Genomic DNA, 25630 nt, shown 5'->3' on the forward strand with positions numbered 1-25630 from the left:
AAAGAACCAGAAAGGTGTCCGGGCGTGGTGTAATCCCAGCACTTTGGGAGGCCGAAGTGGGCGGATCACAAGGTCAGGAGATCAAGACCATCCTGGCTAACACGGTGAAACCCCGTCTCTACTAAAAATACAAAAAATTAGCCAGGTGTGGTGGCAGACGCCTGTAGTCCCAGCTACTCAGTAGGCTGAGGCAGGAGAATGGCATGAACCCGGGAGGCGGAGCTTGCAGTGAGCTGAGATCGCACCACTGCACTCCAGCCTGGGCGACAGAGCGAGACTCTGTCTCAAAAAAAAAAAAAAAAAAAAAAAAGAACCAGAAAGGCATTCCAAGGGTCCTCCTCCTCTAGAAGTGCACTCTGTTCAGTGGTGGTATTTCTTCTCAAGCCTTGATTTGTCATGTGTTAGTGTTATCCTGAAAGGTGCAAGTATACTAAGCTCCTTCTGGGTACAACTGAAATTATATTTATTTCTCACTCCCCTGAACAGAATGCTATGTACTTACTCTATTTTTATAGCTCATAAATGTATTTAACATTTATTGAGCATCTACTATGTGCTGGTTACTATACTTAGTTCTGTGGATACAATAATAACTAAGTTAGCTGAGGTCTTCATCCATATCACATAGGAATCTAAGAGTTTGCAAAGTTTTTACTTTCCAGACCTACCCATTTGAACATACACACCCTAAATACCCATATATTCCCCATAGGCTTAATTATGGGTTGCTGTCATTCTACTCCTTTCTCAAGACTACTTCCTGATAAACTTCTTTTACAAACAAGTAAAAACCTAGAAGTCCAATGAAGCCCATTATTTATAAAATTCTATTCTGCGTTATCTGGCCTATCCAGTGTAATAAATGAAAGTACTCAAATAATTTCAGGGATAATGGAGCCCAGATTCAAAGACAACTTCTCAAAGACAATTCTGTGGCTGTCCATGATATGACTTTTTGCATTTTGAAGAAAAATACACACAATATACTTTTACATTGGAATTTTCTAGTGTTAAGTATTGTTAAATGAAAGTAGGCCAGGCATGGTGGCTCACGCCTGTAATCCCAGCACTTTGGGAGGCTGAGTTGAGCAGATGACCTGAGGTCAGGAGGCTGAGGCAGGACAATCACTTGAACCTGGGAGGTGGAGGTTGCTGTGAGCCGAGATTGCGCCATTGCATACCAGCCTGGGGAACAAGAGCAAAACTCGGGCTCAAAAAAAAAAAAAAAAAAAGTAAACACAGATCATGCAAAAACACATAAAAGTAAAAGTAAATGGAACTAGATCACCACTATGAAGGATTATACACTGAACAATAAAGCAATGCAAATGTGATCGTCTTTATTTCTAATCCCCCAAATATTGAAATGAATTCAGTTTGGATGGATGTCTCAGCTCTGAAAAATCCTTTAATTGAGAAAACAGGAAATCCTCAGGTTGTGATGGGTTCTATTAGATTCTCTTTTGCACTGTGAAATATACAATTTTGTGATTACCTTAAATTTAGACTTTAAGGAAATATCTTACTGAAGGTGTATATATTAAGTTCTCTCAGGATCAACATTTTCCATAGGGATCATGAGAACATGAGCAGGAAATGTTGGGTGATTAGGGAAATTTTATACTTCCATTTGTAACAAATAATTCACAGGGAAAGAAAGGTAGAATCTTACAAGTAAAGGGATTAGGCAAAAGTCCAACTAGGGATTTAAGTGATCAATATGTTTCCTTTGGCTAATCTAATAGTAAACTTATGTCCAAGAAATTAGGAAAAAAGTCAACAGAACTATGCTGTTAATAAAAGATGAAAGAAAAGAAGCCATGATGATGATTTATTCACAAGTTTTCAGAGACTTACTGAAAAATTTTCGTAGGCATAATGTAATGATTCTTCATTCTGTTTATTCAACCTTTCTACTCAAGATAATCTAAAGAAAAGTATGAGAATCAAAATGATTAATGAATGTATTTCAGTTTCAATACACCTGAAATTTTGAATGATAATTTGAACTGGGAAAGACATTTTTAATGGTAGAATTGTTACTTCTTTTGGATTTAATTCACTGGGAAGTTAGTGGGAAGTTAGAAAATTTGGTGTTTTAGAGACTATTTCTGAAAGCACAGAGGCTACATTTAGTAATAGATATAATGAAGAATATAAATATCTTCATACATATATATATATAGTTACAAAAAATAGATGTGTCTAGATTAGCTAGACATAAGGAAAACTTGGCTGATATACTGTGCTGCGTCTCCATGTCTATTCTTTTTTTACATCACAAAGTCTAAAAGCCTGAAGTTTTATTTTATTGTTTTTACACCCCTTAAGCATAAATTTCACTATCTTAACAGTTCACTTGTTTCCAAGACAGATAACCTAGTGTCCCTGATATAGCCCATATGTGTCTTGGTAGTGAATGGCTGTTCATAAACTGTGAGTGCAAAGATGGCTTAGTGCATATGTTTATGTAGTCAATTTCTTTTTTAAGCTGAGGCACACCATTTTTCTAAGAACTCTCTTGTTACTGTGCTCATTAATCAGTTTTTGTTTGCAATAACAGTGTTCACATGATAACAAGGCTTGTAGAAATATTATTTCAGGACTCAAAATCCTTACCAATGTACAGATTGCAAGGGACTAGAAGAGGGAAGAACATCCTATTGATGAAATTTCTGGGTCACAACCCTGGCCCTTGTGGATTACTGCAGTTGAAGGTGTTCAAGAAGAGGGTGCATCACCACCTGGAAACTAGAATATGTTTAAAGGATGTTTTAGATTGTGAATGCTGGAACTACATTAGCAGTTTATTTTATCCTGATTTTTTTCTTTGAGTCCCAAATTCAGAGACTAAACTCCTCAAGTCATAGCATATGGTCATCACTATTATCCATTCAAGAGCCTTCTTTTTTCTAATTTTTATTCATTTGGCCTTCCCTTTCTTTCCCAATCCTCACTTCTATTTTATTCCCTCAAATAGAAATGAACTCAACATATTTATGTCCTTAAATGTGCATATATTCCTATAAAATATGTAGACTTTATGAGTATATGTGTTTTAAATGTTCATAAGTGGTATTATTTCTCAATCTCTTTTTTTCCTTCTCTTAGCTTTTTATTTTGAAATACTTTTAAATTCATGGAAAAGGGGCAAGAACACTAAAAAGAATTCCAGGATACCCTTCACTCAGATTCATTCATTAATATCATTTGACCACATTTGCTCTATCATTATTTCTCTATAAATACACATTTGTATTTTTTTCTGAACCATTTGAGAGTAAGTTGCTGACATGGTTTGGCTGTGTCCTCACCCAGTTCTCTTGAAGTGTAACTCCCACAATTTCCACCCATCATGGGAGGAACCCAGTGGGAGATGGTTGAATTATGGGGGCGGGTCTTTTCCATGCTGTTCTTGTGATAGTGAATGAGTCTCATGAGATCTGATGGCTTTAAAAAAAGAGATTGCCTGCACAAGCTCTCTCTTTGCCTGCTGCCATCCATGTAAAACATGACTTGCTCCTCCTTGCCTTCTGCCATTATTGTGGGGCTTCCCCAGTCACGTGGAGCTATAAGTCCAATTAAACCTCTTTCTTTTGTAAATTTCTCAGTCTTGGGTATGTCTGTATAAGCAGCATGAAAATGGACTAATATGGTTGCATACAGGATACCCCTTTACCCTAAACGCATCAGTGTGAATTTTCTAAGAACAAAAACATTCTTTAACATAATATAGTACAATTATTCAAATCAGGAAATTTACACTGATATAATACTATGATCTAATCTACAGTCCATATTCAGGTTCTGCCGCTTGCCCCATAATGTCCTTCATGACAATTTTTTTCCTTGGTCCAGGCTCTAATCTAGGATCCTACATTGCATTTAGTTGTCAAGTCTTTTTAGTTTCCTTTAATATGAGTACAGTTCCTTAAACGTATTTTGCCTTTCATTATATTGACATTTTTAAGCATGCAGGTCAGTTGTTTTGTAGACTGTTCCTAAATTTGGGTATGTCTGGTGTTCATGCATTTTTGGGCAGGAATGCCACAGAAGTGATGTTGTGTTCTTAGTGCATCAAATCAGGAAGCCCATGAGCTAGCATCATTCATAATGCTTGCCCAGTATTCTACTAGTTCATTCAAACCAATTTCCTATTATATGATGTTTAGGTGGTTCTCAATTTTGCTTTTGGCTTTTTGTAGAGATAGGGTCTTGCTCTGTCACTCAGCCTGGAGTGCAGTGGCACATGCATAGCTCAATATAACCTCAAACTCCTGGGCTCAAGCCATCCTCCTACCTTGGACTCCCAAAGCACTGGGATTACAGGTGTGTGCCACCACACCTGGCCTTCAATTTTTAAACATAATGATAAACTATGATGAGGTAAATATTCTTGAACTTACATGTTTGCATGGCTGTCTAATTATTTCCTTAGGCTAAATTCTAGATGTAAAACCACTGAGTGAAAGGGTGAAAACACAGACTTGTTTTAAAGCTCTTAGTCCCTAGTGTTGCCAAGCCATTCTCCAGAAAGCAGTGCAGGTCTTTCTACTCCAGTTAGTAGCATCTGCCTATGTCTTGCTCTTTCCAACCCTCCCTATCAGAATCCTTGCCACTTTGATAAATGAAATGGTATTGCATTATTGCTTTATTGCTTTATTTATGTGTTTATTATTTCCATAGGTTATTGGGGAACAGGTGGTGTTTGGTTATATGAGTAAGTTCTTCAGTGTAATTTGTGAGATTTTGGTGCACCCATCACTCAAGCAGTATACACTGAGCCCTGTTTGTAGTCCTTTATCCTTCACCCTCTTCTGATCCTTTCACCCTGAGTCCCCAAATTCCATTTGGTCATTCTTATGCCTTTGCATCCTCATAGCTTAGCTTCACTTATGAATGAGAACATATGATGTTTGATTTTCCATTCATGAGTCACTTCACTTAGAATAATAGTCTCCAGTCTCATCCAGATTGCTGTAAATGCCATTAATTCGTTCCTTTTTAGGACTGAGTAGTATTTCATTGAATATATATATATACCACAGTTTCTTTATCCACTCGTTGGTTGATGGGCATTTGGATTGTTTCCACATTTTTGCAATTATGAATTGTGCTGCTATAAACATGCATGTGCAAGTATCTTTTTCCTATAATGACTTCTTTTCCTCCAGGTAAATACCCAGTAGTGGGATTGCTGGATCAAATGGTAGTTCTACTTTTAGTTCTTTAAGGAACCTCCACACTGTTTTCCACAGTTGCTGTACTAGTTTACATTCCCACCAGCAATGTAGAAGTGTTCCTGGTTCACCACATACATGCAAACATCTACTATTTTTTGATTTTTTGATTACGGCCATTTTTGTAGGAGTATGGTGGTATTGCATTGTGGTTTTGATTTGCATTTCCCTGATAATTAGTGATGTTGAGCATTTTTTCATATGTTGGTTGTCCATTTGTATATCTGCTTTTGAGAATTGTCTGTTCATGTCCTTAGCCCACTTTTTGATGGGATTGTTTTTTGCTTGGTGATTTGTTTGAGTTTGTTGTAATTCTGGATATTAGTGCTTTGTCAGATATATAGATTGTGAAGATTTCCTCCCACTCTGTGGCTTGTGTGTTTTCTCTGCTGACTCTTCCTTTTGTTGTGCAAAAGCTCTTTAGTTTAATGAATTTCCAGCTACTTATGTTTGTTTTTATTGCATTTGTTTTGGGTCTTGGTCATGAAATCCTTGCCTAAGCCAATGTCTAGAAGGGTTTTTCCAATGTTATCTTCTGAATTTTTACAGTTTTAGATCTTAGATTTAAATCCTTAATCCATCTTGAGTTGATTTTTGTATAAGGTGAGAGATGAGAATCCAGTTTTATTCTCCTACATGTGGCTAGCCAATTATCCCAGCACCATTTGTTGAAAAGGGTATCCTTTCCCCACTTTATGTTTTTGATTGCTTTGTCAAAGATCACTTAGCTGTAAGTATTGGGGTTGATTTCTGGGTTCTCTATTCTGTTCCATGGGTCTGTGTGCCTATTTTGATACCAGTACCATGCTGTTTTGGTGACTATGGCCTTACAGTATAGTTTGAAATCAGGTAATATGATGCCCCCAGATGTGTTCTTTTTGCTTAGTCTTGCTTTGACTATGTGGAATCTTTTTTGGTTACATATGAATTTTAGAATTTTTTTTTTAATTCTGTGAAGAATGATGGTGATATTTTTATGGAAATTGCATTAAATTTGTAGACAGCTTTTGGCAGTATGGTAATTTTTACAATATTTATCCCACCCATCCATGAGCATGGGATGTGTTTTTATTTGTTTCTGTCATCTATGATTTCTTTCAGCAGTGTTTTGTAGTTTTCCTTGTAGAGGACTTTCACCTCCTTGGTTAGGTATATTCCTAAGTATTTTATTTTATTTTTTTGCAGCTATTGTAAAAGGGGTTGAGTTCTTGACTCAGCTTTGTTGCTGTTCGTGTATAGAAAAGGTATTTATTTGTATACGTTAATTTTGTATCCAGAAACTTTGCTGATTTTTTTTTTTTTATCAGTCCTAGGAACTTTCTGAAGAAGTCTTTAGAGTTTTCTAGGTAAACAGTTATATCATCATCGGTGACAGTTTGACTTCCTCTTTACTGATTTGGATGCCCTTTATTTCTTTCACTTGTTTGATTGCTCTGGCTAAGACTTCCAGTACTATGTTGAAGAGGAGTGATGTGAGTGGGCATCCTTGTCTTGTTCCAGTTCTCATAGGGAATGCTTTCAACTTTTCCCCATTCAGTATTATGTTAGCTGTGGGTTTGTCATAGATGTCTTTTATTATATCTATGTATGTAATACGAGGTATGTCCCTTGTATGCCGATTTTGCTGAGAGTTTTAATCATAAAGGATGCTAGATTTTGTTGAATGCATTTTCTGCATCTATTGAGATAATCATGTGAGTTTTGTTTTTATTCTGTTTTATGTGGTTTATCACATTTATTGATGTGCATATGTTAAACCATCCCTGCGTCCCTGGATGAAACCCACCTGATCATCATAAATTATCTTTTTGATATGTTGTTGGACTTGGTTAGCTAGTATTTTATTAAGGATTTTAGCATCTGTGTTCATCAGGGATATTGGTCTATAGTTTTCTTTCTTGGTTATGTCCTTTTCTGGTTTTGGTATTAGGATGATACTGGCTTCACAGAATGATTAAGAAAGGGTTCCCTGTTTCCCTATCTTATGGAATAGTGTCAATAGGATTGATACCAATTCTTCTTTGAATGTCTGGTAGAATTCTGCTGTGACTCTGTCTGGTCCTGGACTTTTTTTTTGGTAATTAAAAAAATTACCATTTCAATCTCACTGCTGGTTATTGGCCTGTTCAGGGTATGTAAATCTTCATGATTTAAGATAGGAGGGTTGTATATTTCCAGGAATTTATCCATCTCTTCTGGGTTTTCTAGTTTATGTGCATAAAGGTGTTGATAGTAGCCTTGAATGATCTTTTGTATTTCTGGGGCGTCAGTTGTAATATCTCCTATTTTGTTTCTTATTAAGCTTATTTGTATTTTCTCCCTTCTTTTCTTGGTTAATCTTGCTAATGGTCTATCAATTTTATTTATCTTTCCAAAAAGCCAGCTTTTTGTTTCATTTATCTTTTGTATTTTTGTTTGTTTTAATTTCCTTTAGTTCTTCTCTGATCTTGGGTTATTTCCTTTCTTCTGCTGGGTTTGGGTTTGGTTTGTTCTTGTTTTTCTAGTTCCTTGAGGTATGATCTTAGAATGGAAGCTTGTGCTCTTTCAGACTTTTTGATGTAGGTGTTTAGAACTATAAACTTTCCCCTTAGCACCACCTTTGCTGTATCCCAGAGGTTTTGATAGGTTGTGTCACAATTGTCATTCAGTTCGAAGAATTTTTTAATTTCCATCTTGATTTTGTTTTTGACCCAATAATCATTCAGGAGCAGGTTATTTAATTTCCATGTATTTGTATGGTTTTAAAGGTTCCTTTTGGAGTTGATTTCCAGTTTTTTTCCACTGTGTTCTAAGAGAGTGCTTGATATAGTTTTAATTTTTTTTTAATTTATTGAGGCTCGTTTTGTGGCCTATCATATGGTCTGTCTTTGAGAAAGTTCCATGCACTGTTGAACAGAATGTATATTCTGTAGTTGTTGGGTGGAATGTTCTGTATATACCTGTTAAGTCCACTTGTTCCAGGGTATAGTTAAAATCCATCGTTTCTTTGTTGACTTTCTGTCTGGATTATTCTTCTAGTGCTGTGAGTGGAGTATTGAAGTCTCCCACTATTATTGTGTTGCTGTCTATCTCATTTCTTAGGTCTATTAGTAACTTTTTTATAAATTTGGGAGCCCCAGTGTTAGCTGCATATATATTTAGAATTGTGATATTTTCCTGGTGGACAAGGGCTTTTATCATTATATAATGTCCTTTGTCTCTTTTAATTGCTGTTACTCTAAAGTTTGTTTTGTCTGGTATAAGAATAGGTATTTCTGCTCACTTTTGGTGTCAATTTGCATTAAATGCCTTTTTCCATTCCTTTACCTTAAGTGTATGTGAGTTTTTATGTGTTAGGTGAGTCTCTTGAAGGCCACAGATAGTTGGTTGGTGAATTCTTATCCATTCTGCCATTCTGTATCTTTTAAGTGGAGCATTTAGGCCATTTAATTTAATGTCAGTATTGAGATGTAAAGTATCATGCTATTTGTTGCCTGTATACCTTGGTTTTTTGTTGTTTTTGTTTTTTAAATTGTATTTTTGCTTTATAGGTCCTGTGAGATGTATGCTTTTTTTGATGTTTTTCCAGGATTTGTTTCAAGACTTAGAGCTCCTTTTAGCAATTCTTGTAGTAGTGTGTTGGTAGTGGTGAATTCTCTCAGCATTTGTTTGTCTGAAAAAAACCGTATCTTTCCTTCCTATATGAATCTTAGTTTCTCTGGATACACAATTCTTGATTGATAATTGTTTTCTTTTATGAGGCTAAAGACAGGGCCCCAATCCCTTCTAGCTTATAGGGTCTTTGCTGAGAAATCTGCTGTTAATCTGATAGGTTTTCCTTTGTGGGTTACCTGGTGCTTCTGTCTCACAGCTCTTAAGATTCTTTCCTTTATCTTAACTTTAGATAACCTGATGACTATGTGCCTAGGCAATGATCTTTTTGTGAAGCATTTCCCAGCTGTTCTTTGTGCTTCTTGTGTTTGGATGTCTAGGTTTTTAGCAAGACGAGGGTAGTTTTCCTAACTTTTTCCCCCAAATATGGTTTCCAAACTTTTAGATTTCTCTTTTTCCTCCAGAATGTCTATTATTCTTAAGTTAGTTCATTTAACATAATCCAAGAGGCTTTGTTCATATTTTCTTATTATTTTTTCTTTGTCTTTATTGGACTGGGTTAATTCAAAGACCTTGTCTTTGAGCTCTGAATTTCTTTTGTCTACTTGTTCGATTCTATTGTTGAAACTTTCTAGAGCATTTTGCATTTCTGTGTGTCCAGTGTTTCCAAGTTTTGATTGTTTTTTATTTATGCTATCTATTGAATATTTCTCCCTACACTTCTTATATCATTTTTTGGATTTCCTAGCATTGCACTTCGCCCTTCTCTGGTGCCTCCCTGATTAGCTTAATAACTTACCTCCTAAATTCTTTTTCAGGTAAATCAGGGATTCTTTTTGTTTTGGATCCATTGCTGGAGATCTAGTGTGTTTTTTTTTTTTTTTTTTTTTTTTTTGAGTGTTAAAGAACCCTGTTTTGTCACACTACCAGAGTTGGTTTTCTAGTTCCTTCTCATTTGGGTAGGCTCTGTCAGAGGGAGGGTCTAGGGCTGACGGCTGTTGTTTGGATTCTTTTGTCCCACGGGGTGTTCCCTTAATGTAGTACTCTCCCCCTTTTCCTATGGATGTGGCTTCCTGAGAGTTGAGCTGCAATGATTGTTATCTCTCTTCTGGATCTAGCCAACCAGCAAGTCTACCAGGCTCTGGGCTGGTCCTGGGGGTTGTCTGCACAGAGTCCTGTGATGTGAATCTTCTGGGGGTCTCTTAACTATGGATACCAGCACAGTATTTGAGGTGTCTCCCTTTTCTGCAGGAACAATTCACTTTCTTCAGAGGGTCTGCGGGTCCTCTCGGGTCTCCTGATTTATTCCTGCAATCTTTCTGGAGCAAAAATTCATGATGCGAGCCTCTACACACTACTCTGTCCACCCAAGTCAGAGCTGCAATCTAGTCCTGCCTCTTATCTGCCATGATCCACCTTACTCCCTCAATCTCATTTAGCTTTCTGCTTTACACATTTGAAATTATTTATTTATGACTAAGCACATTATATCTAGCTTATAATTAGTGACTTTAAAACTTTCATTTTTTGGCTATAGAATGTTTCATAAAATAAAATTTTATAGAATATCAGACATGACAGACAGATGAAAGCAGGGCTGCTTTGGCGCAAGTGTGTTTGTATGGGTCTGGAGTTGCCCTCAATCTGCTTGGTCTTCCTCTTCTTCCCTAAAATGGTCCCTGAAGCACTTCTTCTGAATCGAGGGCTACTTGGAACACAATATAAAAATCTCTTGGACTAGGTGCTTTCTAAATCCACTCCCTTTATCCCAACTGCTTTTCCAAGATCTATCTTTCTGTAAGACGTAATAGGAACTTTAGTTTATCTGAGCTTTCTGTCTTGCCAATTAACCTTTGCGATCAACGTCTTGTTTTGGTGTCTTCGAGGGATTCACTCAGCCTTCCATACACATTTTAAGGGTGTGAGTGGGCAAGGCTCTCCAAAGGGAGACACTGTAGTATGTAGAGAAACATTTTACACAACAAGCTAATAGAATGCTTTGGAGAGGAGGCGATAACCTAGAGGTAACTGGGTTGCCTCTATTTACATATGTGAAAAGCTCCTTCCTTCCTTCTCTGAATAAATCTGGATATGGAAAGTTAGTACCTTGTGAGATAACACATGGAGTGGAGCCTTAATACATTTTCTTTTTTTTTTTTTTTTTTTTTGAGACGGAGTCTTGCTCTGTCGCCCAGACTGGAGTGCAGTGGCACGATATTGGCTCACTGCAAGCTAAACCTCCAGGGCTCACGCCATTCTCCTGCCTCAGCCTCCAGAGTAGCTGGGACTACAGGCGCTGGCCACCACGCCCGGCTAATTTTTTTGGTATTTTTAATGGAGATGGGGTTTCTCCATGTTGGTCAGGCTGGTCTCCATCTCCTGACTTCTTGATCCGACCGCCTCGGCCTCCCAAAGTGCTGGGATTACAGACATGAGCCGCTGCACCCGGCCTACATTTTTCTTAAAACTTAAGCAGCAAACATGCGCGCGCACACACACACACACACACACTCACTCTCTGTTTCTGTTTCTCCCTCTACTTCTCTTTAATATTTAAGTGAAAGTCTTTGTAAAATGTATTCCACATTTTTCTGCATTCTTACACACAGTATGGTGAAGAGAGTATGAACAAACTTTTCTCCATCCTTTGAGACCTCTGGAACTGTTTGCTTCATCTCTAAATTGCCCCAAGCTGTTAGGAATTAGTATGTCTTCCTTCACGTATTCTTTGTTTCTTATATTTCTTGTTAATGTCAATTTGTCTATCAATATTGGCCAGTCTTTTTTACTTTCCCTAGGTGGCCATTTCTAATCCTTTATGAATTAAGAAACCAGATAAGCAAGCTTTTAAAGATCGGATCCAAACTGCACAGTTCTGCCTGAAGACCTCAGTGACCCCCTGAATAAACTGCCCAATATTTGATGTTCTGATTTTGTGGCAGGCCTTTTGGATGCTCAGAGTTTTTTTATTTCCTTACTGTTAGTCTCTCTTTTCGGCAGTTGCAATTGCCATGTAAGTGCCCATAGGATTGAGTCAGCTTTTCCTACGTTTGATCTTGAAGGAAATAAACAGGGACATTGCAACTTTTATCCTTTTATTTCCTTTGATTGGTATTAATTTGACTTGAAAAAACAGATTTTTTTTTTGTTAGTGTCACTAAATTATTTTTGGTTTACTGAAACAGTCAAGCTGATTCCTGGATAGGTCCTAAATTCACTAATGAGAAACTTCTTAGCTAATCAATGGTTATAAAGTATTATTTCTCTCATGATACCTAAATAATACCAGCAATAAAAAGATCTGTCTCTACTTATTGGCCCAAAGACCCTCAGGTCAAAGCTGGGTAGATTTTGTTGCTTCACTATTCAAAACAGTCTTTATTTGTTTCATTATTAATAACAAAATAAATATTTTTAGAGGGTAAATAAAGTCTTTTGTGATGACTTTATAATGCTGACAGTGACTAACTATTATTAATATCTTTAAAATGATGATGTTAGTGAAACCCAACAGTTGGTTATCTTACTGGAAGGTCTTGTAATAGCAAGAATTTTCCTATATTCAGTTCCATTTTGGAGAACACAATGCAATGCGCAGTATGTCTCAGTGCAAGAGAACATATAATAATTCCTGTGCTTTAATGGGATTGCACCATATTCTTTTAAATAATAACACTGCCTTTTTTTAAAGAAAAGATGCTAGTATTAGTGTTCTTAAGCCCCAGCTAAAACATGTTGATGCTAACATGAAAAATGTCGGCACAGACCGTGTCATTCATTCTTTTTACTTTCTAACCTGAGTCAATGACCATAGGATCCACATGGAATCCCCACGCCTTCATGAATTTCTCTGTTTTGCTGTTCTTTTTTTTTTCTCTCTGTTTTTCCCAATTTCTAAACTGCTTGTTGCTCTACTCTTCTTTGAAGCACTTACAGATCACACTCTGGGGTGAACAATTGGAATGAAAAGGTGAGAGACCATTTTTCTCCAGTAATTTTCCATAATTCCCATTAGAAATAATGGGGCAGTGAAGCCCTATGCAGCTGTTAGGGAAGAACAAATGAGACAAACACTTGTACCTGTGACAGGAGTCTACAATGTATGGGTAAGTGAAAAATAATGGTTGCAAAACATTATTATTTTCTCATGCTTGTGCAACACCAACACATAGAAATGGCAATGCATAGGAATGCATTAGATCCTTTCATCCAACAACACATAGAAATAATAATGCAAAAAGGCATAGGAATATGTCTAGAAGGAAAATCACCCTAGTTATCAAAAGAGCTATTACTGAGAAAGGGGAGACTAAGAGGGAAGGATTTGAAAAATACATTGCATGATTATTATATAGAAATATCTGCATTATGTGTATACATAATATATAGAAAAATTTACATTGCATGATTATATTAAACAACCACACATGACATTTATCATAAAATAATGCCATTTTGGGGGGTTATTTTATAGAAAAACCAACTAGAGAAGCAGGGTGATGTATTTCTCTGGGGACATAAAGGTGTCACAGAAAGGAGAGATTTTCCTGGCCAGGATCACTGGTAGATATACACTCTGTCCATGCTGGCAACACGATATTCTATGGCCTTAGCACCCAGACTGAATAGCTACAAGCAGTTAAGTGAGAGCATTGAAGGATAGCCTTTCTGTCACCCTCCAAATCACTGAAAATAATTGGACTGACCCTGTGATTAGCCCAGAAGAAAATCTCATGGAGGTGCATTGACCCAATTCTTTGTAGTCATTTTCTGACAGTGGTTGGGTTTGCTTGCATTTAATTGGATTGTAGAGATGAAAAGAGTGGAGTTATGTATTTAGAACCATGATCATCTTGAGATGAGCTTTCTTGCAGCATGTGTGGAGCTGGGGTCAGCCTCAGACTGACCACTGGAAGATGATCCAGAGTCATTTTTCAAGCATTGCTTTTGAACAACATGGCTTGCAAATTTGGAATTCCAGATAACCAGACATTACAATTTCCATGAGCCGTTTTCACGGTTTTGAGGATAAACAAGGAGCTCTCTAACTCACTTATTTGACGGACAAAACTGTCTTTCCCTGTCTGTGTGTTGGGCACAAGAGAAACAGCAAAAGCTCCTAATTGCAAATAGAAATTACAAAAGTTTTTTTGGCTTTGGCACCAAAGTAAAAAGTTCAGCTAGAAAAATGCTTCATAATCTTTCTCAGTGTAAAAAGATGGGTTGTAGGAACATAGGAATCTTTATGTACTAATGGTAGAAAAGTAAAAGATATAGCCACCTTGGAGGACAATTGGGAAGCATTTATTAAATATAAAAATTAGTATACCCTATTGTTTCAGTTATCTACTGCTACATAAAAAATTCTCAAACTTTAGTGCTTAAAAGAATTTGCTAGTGTCTCTTGTAGTTCTGTGGCTTGACTGAGCTCAGCTGAGTGGTTCCCATTGGGTCTTTCATGTGGCAACCAGATAGTACCTAGGGCTGGAGTTATAAAAACACTTGACCTGGAAAGTAAACATTCTAAGATGACTTTTTCGCTCATAACATGTCTGAGCTTCAGTTAGGATAGCTGAAATGAATGGGGACTGACTGGCTTTTCTCCCAACTCCCATCATCTTTTACATGGCTAGCTTGGGCTTTCCAGAAGGACAGGAGTCTCAGCGTAGTCATACTTCTTACATAGTGATTGGCTTTCTAGAACAAGTATTTCAAAGGCTCAGGTGGAAACCGTAAAGCTTCTTATAACCTGGCCTCAGAAGTTCAAGAAAATCATTTCTATCACATTCTATTGGTCATGTAAGTCACTAAGGCCAGGCTCATTTTCAGGCAGATGGGAATTAGACCGTACCTCTTGATGTGAGGAGCAACATGAGTTTATATGGAGATAGGAATTTATTATAATAACAACAACAGAAACACCCCTAGACCATGGGTAGCCATCTTCAGAGACTATTTACAACACTTACGAATTAGCAACTCCATGTCTTTCTAATTGTAACTGTGCTCAAAAAAAATGTAGAAAGTTATTCATTGTAGCATTGTTTATATTCCCCAGATAGAATCGATTTAAATGCCCATCAATAGGTGGATAAGTAAATAATCTGGTAAATTTATGCTAATATTAAAAGGAGTGTAATAAATGCTGTTTGAATTAATATCACTATATCTGCAATACCCTTTATTGAATGAAAAAAGAAATTGTAGAATTATATGTACAGTACAGCACTGTTTATACAGTACCACATAATTTTCATGAAATATATCTTTCTATATACATATATTCAAAAATCTGGAAAAAAGGTCTGGAAGGAGGTTTGCCACAAACTGGGATGTTTGATGAGAGGAGAAGGACTAGAGTTGTTCATAGTTGGATTTAGCCTTATATATCAGATCTCAATTTTTTTTTTTTTTTTTTTTTTTTTGCTTTTTGAGACAAAGTCTCGCTCTTGTCCCTCAGGCTGGAGTGCAATGGCGCGATAGTGGCTCACTGCAACCTCCACCTCCCGGGTCCAAGCGATTCTCCTACATCAGCCTCCCGAGTAGCTGGGATTACAGGTGCCTGCCACCACGCCCGGATAATTTTTGTATTTTTAGTAGAGATGGGGTTTCCCCATGTTGGTCAGGGTGGTCTCAAACTCCAGACATCAGGTGATCCACCCGCCTTGGCCTCCCAAAGTGCTGGGATTACAGGCGTGAGTTACTACGCCCGGCCCAGATCTCAAATTTTTGAAGAGAAATTCTATGTTTTTACTTGACTAAGAAAAAAATTTAAAATTTGCAAAACATATTTAAACAGTTTAATTACTTCAGTTACGGCCAAAGGCTGATGTTAGGCAAAACTGAATTACTAAGTTTCTTTGTCTAGATGTTTCTAAATAAATTTAGGTCGATAAATATACTCAGGTAGAAATGGATACTGCCATCTTCACACATGTAGAACTGGTTTATCTACCAAGTTTTGTGTATTGTTTTGTAAATGGCTGGATCAGTATCCAACTAAGAATAGGTTAAATTAGAGTGTTTTAAATTTTTTTCTATAGCTTAGAGTTAGAAGCACAGTTTTCAACTAGTCCAATAAAAAAAAAGTACTGCAACTCCTGACAGCCACAGAGAAAGAGAAATTGACGTCTCATTTCCATTTTCCTGCACCTTCTCTACCTCCAGTTGTGCCCTTCCCGTAGCTCTCACTCAAATCTAAATTTCTGTTAACATTCTAGAGCCCTAATAATTGGCCTGAAATAGGGAGAGACCTGATATTCAAGCAAATGTAGGTAAGGATAAGAGGTTTTTGATTCTGCTTTCTCTTTTTTTCTCTCTCCCCGTTACACCTTGCCAGTACAATAGAATATACTCTTCAGAAAGTTAACCATCTCTGACACAATACCTCTCTTCTCACAATAAACCCATTTTGCGCATTGGGTGTGCCTCTCCAGATCTATTATCTACTTCATACCACCTCTTCTCTGTCTCACAGGCTGATCTATATGGACTTCATCAATAGGGCTCCCCTGTCCTCTGGTTACTGACCAATGAGTAGGCCCAGTCCAAGGTCAGAAACAAGGAAAATAGTAAGACCAAGTTTTTAAATCCTTTCATGAAAACTGCCCTTAGGCTGGCTGTGTTCCTTAACTGGAGGTCACTCCAAGGGCAGATTTCTTTATAGTACTTGACTCTTCCCCATTTCCTTCTTCCTTCTGCCCTGAGGGTGGCAATCGCTTAGCTGCTACTGTTCCCAGTTACTATATTGTCCGTTGGCGTTACCCTACCCTTATACGGTTGTCATAGCATCTTATAAACCGTACACAAATGACCCCATTTTATGTTGTTGAGTATGTTGGGATCTGAGTGATCCATGGGATATGTATGTGGCAGGGAATACCATTCCCGTTTGATTCAAAACCTTTCAGAAGGAGAATATCTATCCCATCCAATCTTTTATTTTTTGTTACGCATTATAATAAAGATGTTCAACATGTACAACAATAACATAGATATTTTATCCACGTTGGAGGTCTTTGATGTACCATGGTGGATGTTGTAGGGAAGATGAGCAAGCCTAGTATAACATAATATGTGCTTAAAAGCCTGGGAGTGCTTGGAGAAGTCTGAAGCCTTCAACAATCTATTTGCAGTGTTATAGAACAAGAGATGTGAGTAAATCTGAAAAAACAAATGAAAATTTGAAGACATTTCTTCAGAGGGCAGCCCTCAACCTATCCCAGCTAGGTAGATAGCGGGAGAAAAGCTCAATTGAGAAGAGCTTGAAGAAGATTTTGTTGACTGAGTTTACTTTGATTCAACTTCTTTGAGAGATGCTTGCCACAGGGCACCTGTTTCAGGTTTTTAGCAGGTCAAAAAGATCAACGAAATATTGAAAAATTTTATAAGCTAAATTTATCTTCATTTGTACTACGTTACCCTGGTCTTACTACTAAGGAATGGGTAGGGACTGTGGATACCTGATACCTTCCTTTTAGATTTTCTAAATAGGCAAGGGAGTCTTATCTTGCTGAATTCCTATTTTGTAAATAACACCAAGGAAGGTATGGGATAATTTTAGGCAAGCCTACTTCCTGTGGTAGTAAAGATTAGTCAGAGAGCATTAGTACTGGCTAAAACCATTAATAATAATAATAAATAGCTGGAATTTATTGAACATTTTATTATTTAGGATTTTTTTCCTTTCAAGTAACAGAAGAACATTCAATTTTCTCACATACTATAATATCTACAGGGAGGAAGTTTCAGAGTTGATTAATACAGCACCTCAAAGACATCAGGTCCGTTGAGTTGGCTTCTCCGTAACTCTCTTGGCTTTCCTTTCATGGTAGCAAGATGGAGGCCACAGCTTATAAAATAACATCATGGAAGCCAAAATGGGGTCAATCTTTTTCCTCCTGAGTCTCTCTTTTATCAAAGAAGTTGATCCAAGAAACCATCAGCAGAATTCCCTTGTTTCATTAACTGGGATCAAGTCTTAGGTTCACTTCTTAATCAGTAATTATGAGTTCCCCGTCTGGGAGTGGAGGGTGGGTTGGCCTTTTCTGAACACATTGCTGCCCATACCACCTAGCACTTATTAGCAAGAGAAATGGTCTGTGGTTAGGTAATCAGCATTGTCTGCCACAAGCTCCTTCTATGGGCCAGGCATGCTGATGAGCATTTTTTGTAGTCTCTTTTTATTTGATCCTTCTCACAACACAATAAGGTTTATATTATTAAACACATATAAAGAAACTGAGGTATAGGGAGACTATATAACACTTCCAGGATCATATAATTAGTAATAACGGAGAGGAGAACCATTAATTCATCAGATATCTGCTTAGTACTTGCTAGGTCCAATGAGAATATGACGGCAGATAAGGGACAATCCCTGTCCTCAAGGTGCTCATAGTATATTGGAGCAGTTTTGATGAACAAATAAATAATGGTGCCATAGGTGGTAAGGGCAGCTCATGTAAGCATGTACCAAGTTTATCAATGGTACAAAAGAGAGGGTAATTAACTGCATGAGTGTGTCTGGAGGGGTTTCCTTGTAAATGTTTCCCAAGAAGCTTAACCCTAACAGGGTAGATCAACTAAAGTCCACAGAGAAGAATGGACAAAGGAACAGCACTGGAAAAGTATTGCTCACTGTGAGAAAGAACATTTCTTTTCTATATGCCAAGCTTTCCACTGTTAATTGGAAATTGTGTCTCTCAGGGGATTAGAGCAGATATAAGATGCAATGATCCTAAACCAATTTAGGAATGTGCTTTTGCACCTTTGATGAAATGACGGCTTTCCAATTGCATTAAAAGTAACTTTTCTCATGTTCACATCTAACAAGAAATTCAAAGAAAGGGAAAATAGTTTTCCTAGATAGACTCTTTATTCAATTCCAATTTGTTTTCTGAAAATGAAATAATTAGTTTTAAATGTAAAATGGTGCAAAATTTTATCATTTCTCCTATGGAGTAGATTTCCTTGAAGAGGAATTTTCTGACATTTTTCCCAGTTGATTCTACAGGGATTTGGTAGAAGTATGGTTAGGGAGTAGGAGGAAAGGTAAGGAAGAAATGAGAATTAATTAAGGAAAAGCCAGGAAGATATTTAAACTAAGATAATTTCAAGAGCATTAAATAAACCTTCAGCATGACTTAAAAGACCATTATATTTCTTGCATGTGAAGTAATACCTCTCAGTGATGAAAATCGTTTAGTAAAATACCGCAAATTACTACAAGGAACAATAGCATTTCCCTTCTCACCTTTATGTTCTGCAGAATGTTCTGTTTGATAACCTTTGCCTTTTCTATACTTGAGGTAATGACTTCTAAATAACTGCCGTATCACTCTGTCCCCCTTGCCAGCCCTTCCTACCATTTTCTTGTCCCAACCCATCCTGTGGATGGGCCAAAAGCATCAAGTGTATATTGGTTGGCAGCCCGGACTTGGAGAGTTTGCTGTTTAAGCACAAACAGCTTAAATAATCCAAAAAGCATACTTAAGAGAATGGGGCGTGTGGTGGTTGGGTGGAGAGGGGGTCAGGGATTGGAACTTGGCAAGCATTTCATATTATAATAAAATATAATCCAGTTGTAAATTTATTGAAAATTTAGCTTTTTCTTCATTTGCATGGGTTTAAAATTTTTCTGATATGACATATTTGGAGCTAGCTAATGAGAATGAACCCCACCATTTTTCTTGAACACTGTTTTTATTGAGATGCCCACCACTGAAGGAGGCCTGAAGCCATCACCAAATGCGTACACAACTGATTTTCTATATCAGATCATCCCTAACACCGAAATAGATCCAGAAGTTGCCATACCTTAAATCTAACTGGAGATAGTTAGTCATGAAGAAGGGCATAGAGATAACAGAAGGAGCAGCGAAGAATGTATGAGCTGTAGTTTCAGTGCATGCCAATCTCATCAAGATATAAATCATTTAAGAGAACATTCATAATTCAACAGCAATGTAATTGGGGATTCTAAGAAAATAAAAACAATTTCCTTTATTGGAAATAACAATGACATGTAATTAGTTTTTATCAATGCACCACAAAATCCTCCTTCACTTTTGGAAATACGTTAACCATGTGCTGGTTTATCTTGTCTATTATGCAGTTTGAAAAAATGTGACAGATCCTACTGCAAAAATGAAGTCAATAAACATGACTTTCAAGGATGAGTATTATAATATTTCCTTAATAAACATGGGAATTCGCATGAGTGATAATTTTAGAGTGAATGTTTCCATGTCAGAGGAGCTCTGGCACAATTGGCCTGGGCCAGATATATTTTTCTAAATAGGAGTGGAAATGGTTGCAGCACCCTGTCGCATACACCTGAAGAGTTTAATCCACCTTACATTAACTACAGTTTGGAGTTAGTGGTGTGATAATGATTGATATTCACTGGAAATTTTGTTCTGCAATCTGTGTCCTAATTCATTCTGCCTATGTCCACTATAATCCATTAGCGAGCAGGCAGTTTTTGAGACATAATAGCATTCTCACCTACATTTAGGCACCACAGGAGACCAGATATTTAAAAATGTATTCACTATCCTCATAGAGCTCTGATCCTATTGTGCAAAAAATACCTGAAGTAGGAAACATTTAGAGATCACAATAGTAGATAAAAAAGTACTGAATGCCGGCTGCATAGAACTTTTAAAATTCAGAGAAATGAGAAATTCATGTCTGTGGAAGCAGCTAGAGATGGCTACTGGAAGAAGGCAGTATTGAATTACACTTTTAAAGGTGATGAGAATTTGGAGTAGAGAAAAAGTGGGATTTTGATGAGGGAAAGAGATGGTAAGGATCAGAATTGGGTTATGAAAATACAGGTCTTGCTGGAGACTGAGCTGAGGATCTAAATTTGAGGACCAAAGTGTCTGAGTGTCCACAGATATTCCAGGGTATTCATGTTTTATGGATTCAATCACCCTAGGCTTCTGCTGGTGTTCCACCTTTTTGGAGTTATGGCCATTAGTGCTACATCTTCTGTGCTCTTTTCTTTTTTCAGAAAACTCTAAACAATAGTTTTATTTATTTTAATAATATTTATTTTTAAATTACACTTTAAGTTCTAGGATACATGTGCAGAACGTGCAGGTTTGTTACATAGGTATACATGTGCCATGGTGGTTTCCTGCACCCATCAACCCATCATCTACATTAGGTATTCCTCCTAATGCTATCCCTCCCCTTGCCCCCGACCCCTGAAAGGCCCCGGTGTGTGATGTTCCCTTCCCTGTACCCATGTGTTCTCACTGTTCAACTCCTACTTATAAGTGAGAACATGTGGTGTTTGGTTTTCTGTTCCTGTGTTAGTTTGCTGAGAATGATGGTTTCCAGCTTCATCCATGTCCTTACAAAGGACATGAACTCATTCTTTTTTATGGCTGCATAGTATACAAAGAGAATACAATACCTAGGAATACAACTTACAAGGGATGTGAAGGATCTCTTCAAGGAAAACTACAAACCACTGCTCAAGGAAATAAGAAAGGACACAAACAGATGGAAAAACATTCCATGCTCATGGAGAGGAAGAATCAATATTGTGAAAATGGCCCTACTACCCAAAGTAATTGATAGATTCAATGCTATTTCCATCAAGCTACCATTGACTTTCTTCACAGAATTAGAAAAAACTACTTTAATTTTCATATGGAACCAAAAAAGAGCCTGTATAGCCAAGACAATCCTAAGCAAGAAGAACAAAGCTTGGAGGCATCACACTATCTGACTTCAAACTATACTACAAGGCTACAGTAAACAAAACAGCATGGTGCTGGTACCAAAACAGATATATAGACCAATGGAACAGAATAGAGGCCTCAGAAATAACACCACACATCAACAATCATCTGATCCTTGACAAACCTGACAAAAACAAGCAATGGGGAAAGGATTCCCTATTTAATAAATGGTGCTGGGGAAACTGGCTACCATATGCAGAAAACAGAAACTGGACCCCTTCCTTACATCTTATACAAAAATGAACTCAAGATGGATTAAAGATTTAAACATAAACCTAAAACCATACAAACCCTAGAAGAAAACCTAGGCGATTTCCTGCTGTTTTCAAAAAGCAGTTCCTCCACTGTGATCTAGGTTCCGTTCCTCTCATATTCTGAAGACGTCACTTCCATAGCTACACTCCCCTGTTTTATAACCAGTGTTTCCTGCTGTATTGAATCCCTCCTGTAGACATGTAAACATGTTCTTTCATCTCCAAACAACAGCAACAACAAAACCACCTCTACACCGTGGGTCCTCTTCTAACCACCACCCCATTTTTGTGCTCCCTTTCACCAAAAAGAAGATCGAAGGTGTTAATGTTGCCATTGTTTTTTTTTTCCCTCCTGCCTCCTTAACTGATTTTGATTGACCTTCTTTTTCTACCAGTGCTCTGAAGCTGTTCTTGGGAAGGTCATGGATGACCTCTATATTAACAAATCAATGGTCATTTGCTGTCCTCATCCTTCTCAATCTTCCTGTGAATTTGGACACAGTTTTCTCTGCCTGCCTTCTTGAAACACTTTATTCTCTTGGTTTATGTGATTCCATATAGTAGGTTATTTTTCTACTTCACTGACCTCTCTGTTTCCTTCTTTGTCTCCTCAAACTCTTTTCTTTTGGACTGTCCCACAGCAGTTTTAGTTTTCCTGCTATTTGTCTGTATTCTTCGGTGGCCTCATCTAATCTCATGACTTTAAATTTATACAGACACACACACCACACACATGCACAGAATTATATAGACGTTTTATATTATGCAATCAATATATCTAGCCTAACTTCTCTTTTGAGTTCCAGATTCACACGCCCCTAAAATTTAGCATGACTAAGAACCCTTGACAGAGTTTCTATTCTCTCATCCCTCTGGTCCCCTGTCTTAGTGTAGAGTACCACCATCTATCTATGTGCTAAAGTCAAAGGCCTGGGAGTCATTCCTTATTACTCACTTTTTCTTACACCCAGCCAATCCTAAGCAGCTTCTTTTAGCTCTACCTTCAAAGCATATCTGAATTCATTCACTTATCTTCATTTCCACAGCTACCACAGTAGTACAAGCCACCAGTAACTCTCGCCTCAACCACAGCATTCTCACTGGTTTCCCGAGTACTGTTCTTGTCTCTCCACAGTCAATTCTCTATGCAGAAGTGATTTTTGAAGTGTAAAATCGTGTCACTTTCCTGCTTGAAATGCTCCAAACAAGTTACCAATTGTACTTAGAATAAAGGCTGAGCTCCTGACCATGTCCTGCCGTCCCTAGACCGCTTTCCAACTCCCCGGGGCTCTTGCCTTCCTTGACATGTTCCAGACACAGAAATCTTTTTTCTCTACCTCAAACAGTCCAAGCTCCTGGCCTCTGAACTGGCTGCTGAATATTCCAGACACATGGCTGGCTCCCTTTTATGTAGACATCAGCTCATAAGATACCACCTTGCAGAGACCTTCCCAGATGACTGATTTTTAATTAGCTCTCTTCTTGTTTCAATTTCTCCGTAAACTAGGTACTGCTTCTCATACAACTTAAACATTTTTTCTTCAGATGATAGGTTAAACAAGTAAAAGGAAGATTGAGAATGGCATGTAGAGAAATGAGAAAATAAATCTACCACTTGCTTTGGTTTAATTAATTTGTACTATTTTTAAGTAAAAATTATAAGAAATTTTTGGTGACCTCTCAGCTTGGAAGAAATATTTCAGAAAAAACAAAAAAAGATCATACCTGGATGTCCCATTCTTTGATTTTCATCAACAAAAATAGAGACTATGTCCTTAATCTGCTTTACTAGTTAGAAATAAAACATTCAGATATCTTAGTGCCTTTTTCAAAGGGTCAGAAAGTGTTTCCGCCAATCTACTGCATTCTCCACAGTTAGGAAGTGAGCCTGTTGTAACATTGTGAATTCCCAAATGCTGCATATTAGGTAAAATGTAAAAAACAAATGGATGCAAATCACAAAATGTTTAACCTCATTTATTTTGATAAGGAGATTGATAGTTCTTATGGTAATATGTCAGGGTCCATTTGGCAAGCCTATAAAGAAGGCTCAGCAGCATAATATGTCTGTGGCAGGGTCTCTAGATACATTTTTGCTTGATGGTCGAGTACTCTCATGATTTGTAGACTGGGACAAATTCTTTATATGCAGCAAAGTTCAGTTTACAAGTTTCTTGATGTGTATGCTTGTGTATCTGACAGCATTACATGGAGTGTGATCTGGACTGATGCAGCTATTCATACAGAAATTGTAATTTGATAGATGCTGTCTCTCCAGCTTCTGAATCAGCAGGGAGAACTGTTTTTGTTTTTCCACGTGTTGAAGCTTACGGTGGAGCAGAAAAAGCAGAGGAGACATCAAGCAAACAAACTGTTTATGGTACTAAGACCACTTTCTGATATGCTGAAAACACACTAGTCATAGTTGCAAAGCTGCTAAGAAAATTTCTAGCAAATGAGCGAAAGTGAAAATTTAAAGGCCTTAAAACTTGGATACAAACTTTGCTTTTTTTACAGCATGGTTTTGGGTCTTCTTTCTTTTCTTTCTAAAGGAATAAAAACAGAATGGGCATTTTTCTTCCATCCAAATTAGCTAGAAACTTGAGAATATAAAGCCAGCCCTCTCAAAACCATCTTCCTTATTCCCTTTTGGAATATGTTTTCTAATCTCACTTGGGTTTTTCAATTTTACTGAATCATGAGAAATTATAGGTGTGTCTTTACAACAAAGCTCAGAAGATTATCTCAATGTCCATCAGTGTGAGTGATCTGAAATTCAAAGTTCTGTATAATTCTTTTAGCTGTTTTCTCTTTTGTTCAGCAAATATCCAAATTTTAAGTATCAAGGGCAGAGGAAACACATCTCCAAAATGTTGTGGAAGAGACTTTACTTAGTTTATCGTCTACTTGCCATAATGTAACATGTTTCTTGTACCACATGAATCCCAGGATTCAGCTAATAGTTTTTTGCTGTGGTAGTTTAAAAAAAAAAATCAATCATCATGATACCATTTTGGTTAATTCTTTTTCAATTTGAGATAATAAAAGATAATCTCTGCTATCAAATCAGTTAATGTCAGGAACAATCCTTTAAGACTGATGATTTGGTTATTGCTGGAGCCTAGACCAGGAGCCAGCTGCTATCTGTCTTTTGAAAACAATAAAAAACAATCCCTGGCCTTAAACGTAATGAACCTAGACAGCCTTAGCAGAGATGAATGCTCCTGCTGCAGCCTTCAGAAGAGAGGAGAGAAAATATACAGGGTAAATAAGGCTTAGTCTAACTATTTTTAGTCTTTAATGAAACCTACTTTTATTTCACTACTTGGGAAAAGATTATGTTAACCATTTTCACAAACATGTGGCAAAACATGGCTGTATATTAACAAAAGTATGTTCACCCAAATATTATTAGATAATATAGAACATTCCAGTGTACCATCAATTAAATGTTATTCCTTACCCAGGATTAGCTCAAAAGGGTGAAAGATTAGCAACAATGTAAATTTCTACCAATAAACAAATGGTTAAGCAAATTATGGAACATCCACTCAGCAGGTTTTATAGTCATTACATTCTGTTCACAAGAATATAGATGTAAAGTATTGTCAGTATGGTATGAGCACACCACCTTTGTAACACCTGGAATTAAGATGTCCTCACAAAAAATACAAGAATCATGCATAGAAAAAACAAACTTCGAGAAAACATGTTCATTTATTCAACAAATGCTTATGTAGTGCTCGTGCATTGGTTTGGGTAGTGTAGGCAGTGGTAAGAACCCTAA

This window comes from Pan troglodytes, chromosome 2, assembly GCF_028858775.2.
Source record: "Pan troglodytes isolate AG18354 chromosome 2, NHGRI_mPanTro3-v2.0_pri, whole genome shotgun sequence".
NCBI lineage: Eukaryota > Metazoa > Chordata > Mammalia > Primates > Hominidae > Pan > Pan troglodytes.